The following is a 12224-nucleotide window of genomic DNA, read 5'->3' on the forward strand; positions in this document are numbered from 1 at the left end:
GTAACAGAGCGTTTCAAACACTACCTGGCAGCTGCAGAATTTACCATCTTTACTGACAACAATCCGTTGACCCACCTGGACTCTGCAAAACTAGGTGCGCTGGAACAGCGATGGATAGCCCGACTGTCAAACTACAACTTTGTCATCAAGTACAGGGCAGGCCACAAGAATGGGAATGCAGATGCCTTATCCCGGATGCCACACTCGGGGAACGTGGAAGAGGAACCGGAGGGACTGGAAGAAATTGAGCTGCCGGCCTTTCACCGTCCTAAGGTGGGACAGTACCAACCGAGTGTCTACCAAAAACAACAGCAGGCAACTCTCAACCCATTAGCACACCACGGATGGGCTGACACACAAGACAGCGATCCAGCTGTGAAGCTAGTGAAAGAACTGCTTACACAACAAGGTGCATACCCTAATCAGAATGCCCCAGCTGAGACACAACATCTCTGGAAAGAGAGAGGTAAATTGTTCCTGTACCAAGGGAAGCTCTGTAGAAGGCACACCAATCCAAAAACGCATGAGTTGGTCTGGCAGATCATTGTGCCCAAGAGAGACGTCAAGATGGTTCTGGAAGCTTACCACAACGGTGCTGGTCATTTTGGTTGGAAAAAGTTGGAAGTGCTCTTAAGAGAAAGATTCTACTGGGTTGGCATGAGAAAATCAATTGAAGATTGGTGTAGAAAATGCGGACCGTGCAACCTCAGAAGAAAGGATCAACAGAACCAGAGAGCTCCACTCCAGTCCATAGTAACCAAGCAACCACTCGAGCTAGTCGCATTAGACCACGTCAAGTTGTCACCAAGCCGGTCTGGCTATGTCTATGCCTTAACCATCGTGGACCATTACTCACGCTTCTTAGTGGTGGTACCCGTGAAAGACCTTACAGCTAGAACAGCAGCTAAAGCATTCCAGACGTACTTTTGCAGACCCCATGGTTACCCAGAACAAGTCCTTGCAGATCAAGGTCCAGCTTTCGAATCACAGATCTTCCAAGAATTCTGCAACATGTATGGCTGTAAAAAGATCCGCACAACAGCATACCATCCCCAAACAAATGGCTTATGCGAGAAGATGAACCATATTGTGATTGACCTGTTGAAGACCTTACCAGAGTCAGAAAGAAATCAATGGCCAGAGAAATTGCCAGACTTGGTGGACTTGTACAATCATGTCCCGGTGAGTTCTACAAACTGCACCCCCGCTTACCTTATGCGTGCAAGGCCCGGTAAACTGCCAATTGATTTAGATATGGGAATTGTGAAGCCAGATGCAGAAGTTCAAGAATCCAATTGGGATACCCTACGTCAGCAGCAGTATCGCCAAGTACAAGAGTGCGTAGAGAAAAGTCTCCAACAAGCTAGGGGAAGACAGGAGAGAAACTTCAACCAGCATGCTCTAGCAACCCCATTGCAACCTGGTGACCAAGTTCTCAAGAGGAAACGGCGCACAAACAAATTGGATAATCAGTGGGAAACCACCCCATATACAGTCTTACCATCCAGTATGGATAATCCCAAAGTGTGTCTCATCTGTAAGGATGAAGGAAGGACATCAGCTGTCGTGTCAAGAGATCAACTCAAACCGTGTCCTGAAACCCTGAAGACACCAGAAGTCACCTTACCCATACAGGTACAACCTGTCAAGAAGGAAGAAGATGTATTCCATACAGTCTTAGGAGATTTCCCAAAAACATGGCCAAATTACTATGGAGCAGTAGTAGTCCCAATGATCGCCTTCCCTCAAGTGGTGGAACCACAATCAGAATCCATACCACAAGAAGTCCCAATACATGAAGAACTGGAAGTTGAAACCGTAGAGGAAGAACAGATTCCTGGTCCCAGTGAGCTTGCCAGTCCTACAGTCAGCCCCCCATCCTCACAAGTACCAGAAACACCAAATAGGTACACTTCCACCCACACCATTATGCTAAGTACACCCAGTACAGCAACAGTACGCAGGTCACAGCGTAGTACTCAGGGTCAGATACCAGCAAGATATAAAGACTAATGTGAAATTGCATATAAAATGTACATATGTTATAATGTTTATATGAAAAACCGTAACAGTTTAGTGTACAGAAAAGGTGAGAGAAGAGTGGTGTAAGGTGGCAGCACGGAGAGTTACAACTTGATCACATTGTTGGTGGCCCGAGGGCCGTGAGGCCTACTGCACTTATGACCAGAGTAGAGACACCTTTAAGAAGTGTTTGTTGATTGAAATGTTTATTTAATTGCAACGTTAAGACCAAAAGCCCAGTACCTACAGAGACTATACTGTATGAACACTTATATATTTTTGAACATTTTGGACTCTTTTTGAGCTTTAAGGTTTTTGTATTTTTTCCTTTTGAGACTCTGTATTTATATATACACTTGTTGTTCATAACTTGTTTGTTTGTTTCACAGTCCCGGAGTACTGTTCTTCACTAAGGGGGAATGTGGCACCCCAGGGTTGCCACAGTAACAACACAAAGGGTTAACTCCCCACACACAACACCAAGACCTCCTGGCCAGAAGGGGGAGACCAAGCTGCTTCCCTGTATATTCTGCTGGGGGGGAGGAAATGGTCAGAAGTAGTTTCAGTTTGGAAGTTCAGTGCAGAGCACTGAGGAGACAAGATCTCTGCAGGTTGGAAGCTGGCTTTAGCTCACCTCAGGATCCACTGACCAATTCCAGGCCCAGCTGAGGGTCTGAGGAAAGGAGACAGATTACACAGAGAACATTCCTGGGAGGCAGAGCATTGCTGAGCTCATCCCCAGTGGAGCACACAGAACGGATGCTGGATCCGAGACTGCAGGTTACATACTGCACAGTTACCACCAGAGAAGTGAAGATTCCAGATCTTTCACCTGTACCACAGACACAAGCAACAAACGCAGAGTTCAGGAACATACTAGTAAGGACTCGAGTTGCCTGTCAGGTCGGTACCTAGGAGCAGAGCAGAGCAGAGCCAGCTGCATAGTTCACTCAGCAGCGGGGCCACAGACACACAGTGCAGGCAAGGAAGCCAAAACGGCCCGGCTGGGTGGGAGAAGCCCTGAACCCCTCACAGACTCCGTGGACAGTACTCTGCTGAATGCCATCTACAGTAAAGGACAAAGAAACTGCAAAACCGTGAGTCTGCCTGTTTATTGTGCTCGTGTCCTGCACTCCCCCCATAGACTAACACACTGCCCCGGGGAAAAGGCTCTACCCGTGGGGAGCCGTCCCATCTCAAGCTGCCTTCCATCACCCCGGAGGTTCTGCAGCAGCGGTGGTCATCTCTGATCACATTCCACGGGTGGCGTCACGAACATAACCCCCCTTTTTATTGTGGAACCAGGGAGCACGGACCGGGCCACGACACCGTGATCCCCTTTCCAGAAGCAACCCCTTGGCCCGGTTCTGGGTATCCCCTTAACCCCTGGCGACACAGGTGCCATTTCGCACACATTGCCTTTGTCTCTGTGATTATTAACAGAGATCATTCCACACACCCTCCAAGTAAGGGAGGAATTGCTTTACTTACTTATTATATCCTTCTGTGAGTTAACAGAGGTATTGCACTCTGCCATAGTCTGCAGCAAAGTCTTTGCACGGTGGACCCTGACTGTCTGATACTCCTTTCGGTTATTATCAGACAGCCCCCCGTAACATTAGGACTGAGCCAAGGGTCTGGCAGTTATGGCAGAATATCAGCAGTTACACCGTTACATACAAGTACTTGAGTCACGGTTCAAGAGTATAGAGGATAAACCTCAGACCATGGTGACATCTGCACATGATCCTCGACTTGCTCTGCCAAACAGATATTCTGGCGATGCCAGATCATGTCGTGGTTTCATTAGTCAGTGTCAGATACACCTAGAGGTCTGCTCTTCTAGCTTCTCTACGGAGAGGTCCAGAGTAGGCTTTATCATCTCCTTACTTCAGGACAAAGCCTTAGAATGGGCGACTCCCCTATGGGAGCGCTCTGATGTGGTTACTCTGAGACATCAAGACTTTCTTGATGCTCTTAAGGTGGTATTCATGGGTCCGCAGGTTACCCATGATGCGGCCCTGAGACTGTTAGATCTATCTCAGGGTTCGTTATCCACTAGTTCTTATGCCATTGCTTTTAGAACTCTGGTGGCAGAACTAGATTGGCCAGAGAAGGTGTTGATTCCTATCTTCTGGAGAGGGTTGGCAGGCTATGTCAAGGATGCCCTTGCTACTCGTGAGGTCCCTGCTTCTCTGGAGGACTTGATCACAGTAGCAACGAGGATCGATGTACGCCATAAGGAACTTAGACTCGAGGTCTCTTCCTCACGCCCTAAGCATCGGGCTATTCCAGTTGTTGAGGGTCCACTACCATCTTCCTCAGCATCTGAAACATCTCCCACTCCTATGGAGTTAGGTCATACGTTCTCCAGACTACGCAAGTCTGGTCCTCCTATATGTTACGTATGTCGTCAGGCTGGGCACTATGCCAACAAGTGTCCTAGTCGTCAGGGAAACTCCCTGGCCTAGTAACCATTAGAGGGGGGTTACTAGAGACGTCTTCTGCACCCTCTAAGTGTTGTATCCCAGGTCAGCTCTCGTTATCTGAGAATACATGGCCTATTATGGCTTTTGTGGATTCCGGAGCTGACGGGATTTTTGTGTCCTCAGGATTTGTAAAGGGACACAATATTCCCTCTATCATGTTAGAGGCGCCTATTCCTGTCCGTGTTGTTAATGGAACTATGTTGTCTGACTCCATTACATTGAGGACAGTTCCCTTGCGCCTTTCCCTGTCTCAGGGTCACATAGAGGAGATTTCTTTTCTTGTTTTGCCTGAGGGTATAGACGACGTCCTTCTGGGTCTTCCATGGCTTCGGACTCATGCTCCTCACATTGACTGGGAGTCTGACAGCATTATTAGTTGGGGTTCGAAATGTCAGTCCCGATGTCTTCCCTTACCACCTAAGGTCGTTGCGGTTGCATCAACTGATCTCTCTCCCATACCTACACCCTATTTGGATTTCGCTGACGTGTTCTCCAAACAGGGTGCTGAGGTTCTTCCACCCCATAGGCCGTATGACTGTGCCATAGACCTTATCCCAGGTTCGGTTCCACCTAAAGGCAGGGTTTACCCCCTGTCGATACCTGAGTCGGAGGCCATGTCGACGTATATAAGAGAGAGTTTAGAGAAGGGGTTCATTCGTAAGTCTGTCTCTCCCGCGGGAGCTGGGTTTTTCTTTGTTCGGAAGAAAGAGGGTGATTTGCGTCCCTGCATAGATTACAGGGGTCTCAACGCAATCACAATAAAGAACAAATACCAATTACCTTTAATTTCGGAGCTCTTTGACAGACTGAGAGGAGCTCAAGTTTTTACGAAGTTGGATCTGCGGGGTGCGTATAACTTGGTACGAATTCGAAAGGGTGACGAATGGAAGACCGCTTTTAACACCCGAGACGGTCACTATGAATACCTCATCATGCCTTTTGGGTTATGTAATGCACCCGCAGTATTTCAGGACTTCGTAAACGATGTGTTCAGGGATTTACTGTTATCCTCAGTAGTGGTGTATCTGGACGACATTCTGATTTTTTCTCCTGATCTGGAGACTCATCGTCAGGATGTCGTTCGTGTCCTTTCCCGTTTAAGGGAGCACTCATTGTTTGCTAAACTCGAGAAATGTGTATTCGAGCAGTCCTCATTGCCTTTTTTGGGTTACATTATCTCACAAGAGGGTCTGGCTATGGATCCTGCGAAGCTCTCTGCTGTCCTGCAATGGTCCGAACCTCATTCCTTGAAGGCGGTGCAACGCTTCTTAGGATTCATAAATTATTACAGGCAGTTCATACCCCATTTTTCTACTTTGGTGGCCCCTTTGGTGGCCTTGACTAAGAAAGGTGCTAATCCCAAAGCCTGGTCTACTGAGACATCTCAGGCTTTTGAGGCAGTAAAAAGACACTTTTCAACTGCTCCCGTTCTTCAAAGACCCGATGAGAGTAAGCCCTTCCTCTTAGAGGTTGATGCCTCTTCAGTGGGTGCTGGTGCGGTCTTGTATCAAAAGAACGGTGCAGGTAGAAAAAGGCCGTGTTTCTTCTTTGCTAAAACCTTTTCACCGGCAGAGAGAAACTATACCATTGGGGATAGGGAACTGCTCGCCTTGAGATTAGCCTTGGAGGAGTGGCGTCACTTGCTGGAAGGAGCGAAACATCCTTTCCAGGTCTATACAGACCATAAGAATCTGACGTACTTACAAACCGCTCAGCGTCTGAATCCTCGCCAAGCCCGCTGGTCCTTGTTTTTCTCCCGCTTTCACTTCTCCATCAACTATCTGTCTGGGAGTAAGAATAACAAGGCAGACGCCCTGTCTCGCTCTATGCTTTCTACCCAGGAAGAGATTGACGAACCTCGTCTTATCCTTCCCTCCAGGGTTTTTCATACGCTCTCCCCTGTGACGTTAGACCAAATCCCACCGGGCAAGACCTTTGTTCCGCCTGATCGACAGAATGATATACTGTCATGGGCCCACACCTCAAAGGTGTGAGGGTATTTTGGTATTAGGCGGACACGAGAGTTACTGGAGAGGTGGTATTGGTGGCCACACTTAGCCAGCCACGTCAAGAGATATGTCGGTTCCTGCTACTCGTGTGCTCGCAACCGTCCATTACGGCAGAGACCGGCTGGGCTCTTGCATCCTTTACCAGTGCTAGATAGACCATGGGAGGTGGTAGGCATGGACTTTGTGGGTGATCTTCCATGTTCACAGGGACATAGATTTGTGTGGGTCATTACGGACCATTTCTCCCGGATGGTTCATCTCGTACCGTTATCAAGAATCCCATCTTCCAGGGTACTAGCCAAACTATTCCTCAAGCATGTCTTTAGGCTTCACGGGATGCCAGATCGTATCATTTGTGATAGAGGCCCGCAATTTACTTCCCGTTTCTGGCGAGATCTTTGTAGCCTTCTGCAAATTGAGTTGAATCTCTCTTCGGCATACCATCCGGAGACCAATGGTTTGGTTGAACGTACCAATCAATCTATGATTATATACCTTCGACACTTTGTTGCTGAGAACCACGATAACTGGTCCTCCCTCCTACCCTGGGCAGAATTTGCCCTTAACAATTCGCTGGCTGAGGCCACTGGGCAGACACCGTTCGTACTCAATAATGGGCAACACCCTAGGGTACCGGTACCGTTTCCCGCTGCTGCACCTCCTCCTCTTGTGGCCGACTGGGCAACTAATGCCAGAGAGGTTTGGGATCGGACTCAAGAGTCGATCCAAGCAGCTAAGGACCGTATGAAGATGGTGTCCGATCGGTTTCGTCGCCCGGCTCCTGTCTTTTCTCCAGGGGACTTTGTGTGGCTCTCTGCAAAACACGTGAGACTTAGAGTGAGCTCTGTCAAATTTGCTCCTCGCTTCCTGGGTCCTTATGAGGTTCTTCGACAGGTAAATCCTGTAGTCTACCAATTGAAGTTACCTGTCCATCTTAGGATTCATGACAAATTCCATGTCTCACTGCTAAAGCCGGCTATTTTACCTCACGCTCGTGAAGTGCACTCTCCTGCCTCTGATTCCTCTCGCTCTAGCTATGAGGTACGAGCCATAGTTGGTTCTAAGATGGTTAGAGGGCGCAGGTTCTTCTTGATAGATTGGGAGGGCTATGGCCCGGAACATCGCTCTTGGGAGCCTGAGGAGGCTGTCCATGCTCCCGACTTAGTTGCCGATTACCTGCGTCGCCGGGAGGGGGGCCCTTGAGGGGGAGGTACTGTTACGGTTGCTGCGAGCACTGGAGACTATGTCCAGATTTCTTGCTACTGCACATGTGCGAGCGCTGGAGACTAAGTCCAGATTTCTTGCTACTGCACATGTGCGAGCGCTGGAGACTAAGTCCAGATTTCTTGCTACTGCACATGTGCGAGCGCTGGAGACTAAGTCCAGATTTTTTGCTACTGCACATGTGCGAGCGCCGGAGACTAAGTCCTATCTTGGAGCCATTGCACATGTGCGGGTGACATCATCGCTGACACGAGGTCACATGTCTCTGACACCTTCTATGCCGATTGGTCGCTGGTCATGTGCTTGTGACGCCTTGCTCGGTGATAGGCCAGCATGACGTCACTCCTGTCGTTCTGGCAGCGGATTGGCTCTGGTGTCCTCCATCTTGGATGAGGCACAGAGTCTATATAAGACCCTGACACACGCCGCATGGTGCTCAGTCCTCTTGGTTCATGCATATGAGTAGACGCTCTGTGCGCGTTCCTCTAGGCATTCCTCTGTCTATGCTAGGTGAGCTCTACCGGCAGGGTAGCGTTCTTATACCTTACAGCTTCGGCTGCTGTCCGTATCCTTACCTCTTAGGGGAGCGGACATAGGCAGGTGCCTGAGGTACATGGTCTGGCTGGGCCTTGTGATTCTACTCGTAGGTGGACGTTGCCGCTAGGGTAACGTTCCTTATACTGCGTCTGGCAGTTGTTCGTATCCTCGCACAGTAGGGGAGCGAACAGAGGTAGGAGCTTTGTGCGGCTTACGCTGCTGTTCGTCTCTTTTGCACCACTAGAAGAGCGGACCTAGGCAGGTGCCATATCTAGTGGTTCGTGTCCTCGCACACTAGTGGAGCGAACGCAGGTAGGAGCTTTGTGCGGCTTACGCTGCTGTTCGTCTCTTTTGCACCACTAGAAGAGCGGACCTAGGTAGGTGCCATTTCGCACACATTGCCTTTGTCTCTGTGATTATTAACAGAGATCATTCCACACACCCTCCAAGTAAGGGAGGAATTGCTTTACTTACTTATTATATCCTTCTGTGAGTTAACAGAGGTATTGCACTCTGCCATAGTCTGCAGCAAAGTCTTTGCACGGTGGACCCTGACTGTCTGATACTCCTTTCGGTTATTATCAGACAGCCCCCCGTAACAGGTGCGGCCATCTTCGTGTACCCCTTGACGAAACGACGATAGTAGCCCACCAGGCCCAGGAACTGCCTGACTTCTCTCAACGTGGTCGGTCGTGGCCAACTCTGTATGTCGGCAACCTTTTCAGGATCTGGGGCTACACCTTTTGCACTCACCACATATCCGAGGTACTGCACCTTGGGCTTCAGCAGATGGCACTTTAACGGCTTCAACTTCATCCAATATTTGGAGAGGGCTGCGAACACTTCTGCCAGATGCTCCAGGTGGGCCTCGTACGTCTTGGAATACACGATTACATCATCCAGATACAATAGGACAGTCTCAAAGTTGAGGTGCCCCAAGCAGCATTCCATGAGCCGCTGGAAGGTCCCCGGGGCATTGCACAGCCCGAACGGCATACTGTTGAATTCGCAGAGCCCCATGGGGGTAGCAAATGCGGTCTTCTCGCGCAACCGCCACCTGCCAGTATCCGCTAGTGAGATCAAGGGTAGAGAAATAATTAGCATTTCTTAGTGCAGCCAGCGACTCTTCGATGCGGGGGAGAGGGTAGGCATCTTTGTGCGTTATCTGATTGATCTTACGGTAATCTACGCACATCCGCATGGTACCGTCTTTCTTCTTCACCAGCACAAACGGAGGTGCCCAGGGACTGCAGCTATCCCGGATGACCCCTGCCTCTTTCATGTCCCTCAACATGTCCTTGGCGCACTGATAGTGTGCTGGGGGTATTGGTCTATATCTCTCCCTGATAGGTGCATGTGTGCCTGTGGGGATATGATGTTGGACCCCTTTAATCCTCCTGAAATCTAGCGGGTGCTTGCTGAAAACCTGGCCATACTCCTGCACTACCCTGTAGACCCCGTCCTTGTGATGTACTGGGGTGTATTCAGTGCCGACATGTAGCTCTCGGCACCACTCCTGGAATGGCGGAGATGGGGTGTCACTACTCATGTGAGGTGCAGGGGTAGCGGGGGCGGTTTCATAGATAGTGTGCGGGTCGATGGTGAACAGCTTAGCTATGGTGGCGTAGCGGGGGAGCCTAACCTCTTCCTCCCCACAGTTCAGCACTCTCACAGCCGCCCTCCCATTTTTGACGTCAATCACCGCTCTAGCTACCATTACTGTGGGCCAGTGCTCCGAAGGCGAGGGTTCCACCAACGCCGGGTAATCCCGTCCCTGGGGGCCTACTGCTGCCCTGCACCAAATCATCATCTTGCTCCTTGGCGGGGCTGCATCCATCACTCGCACTCCACCAATCTCTCCACCTGTCAGGTTCACATGATGCCGCTGCAGGAGGGCCCGAATCTCACGCTGTAGGGCCCTCTGCCGCCCTCCTCCTGCAGTGGTAGACAACTGTTGCAGCAAGTTCAACACCTCTCCCATACAATGCTCAATCATATTGGTCCCCAGGACCACTTTTGGGTTATGGACACTGTGGACTCATTCAGCACCACAATCATCCCTTGGCGTTTCAGCTGGGTCCGTCCCACAGTCAGAGTCACTTCCCGGAGCCCCACTTGGGTCATAGGGAGCCCATTGGCCGCAATAATGGTCATGCTATCATCGGGAGGGGCAAGTTCACTATCAGCCCAATATCGCTGGTACAGGGAATAAGGCATAGTGGTTACCTGCGATCCAGTGTCCAACAGAGCCATAGTCGGGACGCCGTCCACCGCCAGGGGGATGATAGGGCGGCCTCCTACGAACCGGTCTCTCCAGTCAGCCGGGCCATGGGGGTCTACTCCTGAGGATTGGCCCTTGGCCTCAGGGGTTGCTCGTTTAACGGACATCGCCTAGAGTAATGGCCAGGCTGGTTGCACCGGTAGCACACGGGTGGCCCATACCGTGGGTCAGTGTTCTTCCTCCGCTGCATCCACGGGACGTCCTCCGGGCTGTCGGCGAGCTGAATCTTCTCCTGGGACTTGCCTCTCGTCGGGAGTTGAAGTGCGGCGAGGACACGGATAAGATCTTCATTCATACGTTGGACCTGTGAGGCCAGTGCTTCTATTGTCCCGATGGGGGTAGCAGGGGCCGGCAGGGCCAAGGGAGGGGGTGCCACTGAGACGAGAGCGGTTTCAACCGGCCAAGGGGCCACGTCAGGAGCGCCACCGGTTGGTGGTTGCAGGGCCTTGATGGCCCGCACTTTTAGTACTGCAAAGTCTAAGTCGGGGTGCTCCAGAGTCCATAACCGTAGCTGTTTGCGATCTTCAGCCGACCCCAGTCCCTGTAAGAATTGCTCCACCAACATCTTGTTGCTGCCGGCCTCACTGATGGCGTTCACCCGCCTCAGGGTCCGGAGGGCCGTCTGCAGGCGCAGGGCATAGTCTCTAATGCTGTCCGCGGGCCGCTGTCGACATTGGTAAAACTGCATCCGCAACTCGACCTTGGTCCGGGTCTCAAAGGCGGTCTGGAGCTTTTCAAAGATAGTGGTCACTGAGGCCCGGTCCGCGTCGGTCCAGGTCTCCGTCTCCTGCTCGGCCGCACCGGTCAGCTGCCCGAGTACCACCGTCGCCCGCTGTTGACCAGTCATGGCATACAGGTCGAGAATTGGGGTTATCTTTTTCCAAAACACCTGCAAGGCATCCGGTTTCCCATCGTACTGGGGTAGCCAGGTAGCACCGGCCTTCGTCCGGGGCAAGGGCTGCCACGTTCCCCTCTTCGGGCGCTGTTACTCCTGCAGCTAGCAACCCCCCGCCGTCTTCGATAGGCGCGGACATCTTTTTCCCGTCCCCCCCTTGGTTTTTCTCTCGCACTTCTCTCTTTGGGGGCGGGGCTTCACTTTCACGCCTTCACTGCTCGGGGAAGACGACTCGAGCAGGAAATCTTCGCGCCAAAGATGGCAGATCAGATTTTTCAGCGGGACGCCGCTGACTGGAACTACAAGGTGCACTTCTACTGGTAAGTAGATTGGATCGATCCTGTTCATGACGCCAGAAGAGTCGATGTGTACTGCCCCGCGGCCTCGGCTGCGACAGCCAAGCCGCTCAGATTCGTGTTCGCGTTCTCCGGGTGGTAACTCGAGCCTCTCACGAACCCGGGGGTCACGTCACCTTACAAGGGGGTGGTTGGCGCTATGCGCGGTGGGGGCGCGGGTGTTTGGTTTTTGGGGTGAATGTTCGTGACGCCACCCACGAGTTGTTGTGACGGTGGACACCACCGCTGCGGTGATGGTGCGGGCACTCCCGGGAGCGGTGTTGGGGTGCAGCTTTGTTGTTAACCCCTCCATGGGTAGGGGTAGGGTGTCCCGGGGCCCGACGGGGAGCTGGCGGGGTGCAGGGCTGCAGTGCGGTGCCTGATGGCACTAGTGTACTCACGATTGAAGTCACTCAGAGTCACTGGTAAACC

This window comes from Anomaloglossus baeobatrachus, chromosome 5 (assembly GCF_048569485.1).
Source record: "Anomaloglossus baeobatrachus isolate aAnoBae1 chromosome 5, aAnoBae1.hap1, whole genome shotgun sequence".
NCBI lineage: Eukaryota > Metazoa > Chordata > Amphibia > Anura > Aromobatidae > Anomaloglossus > Anomaloglossus baeobatrachus.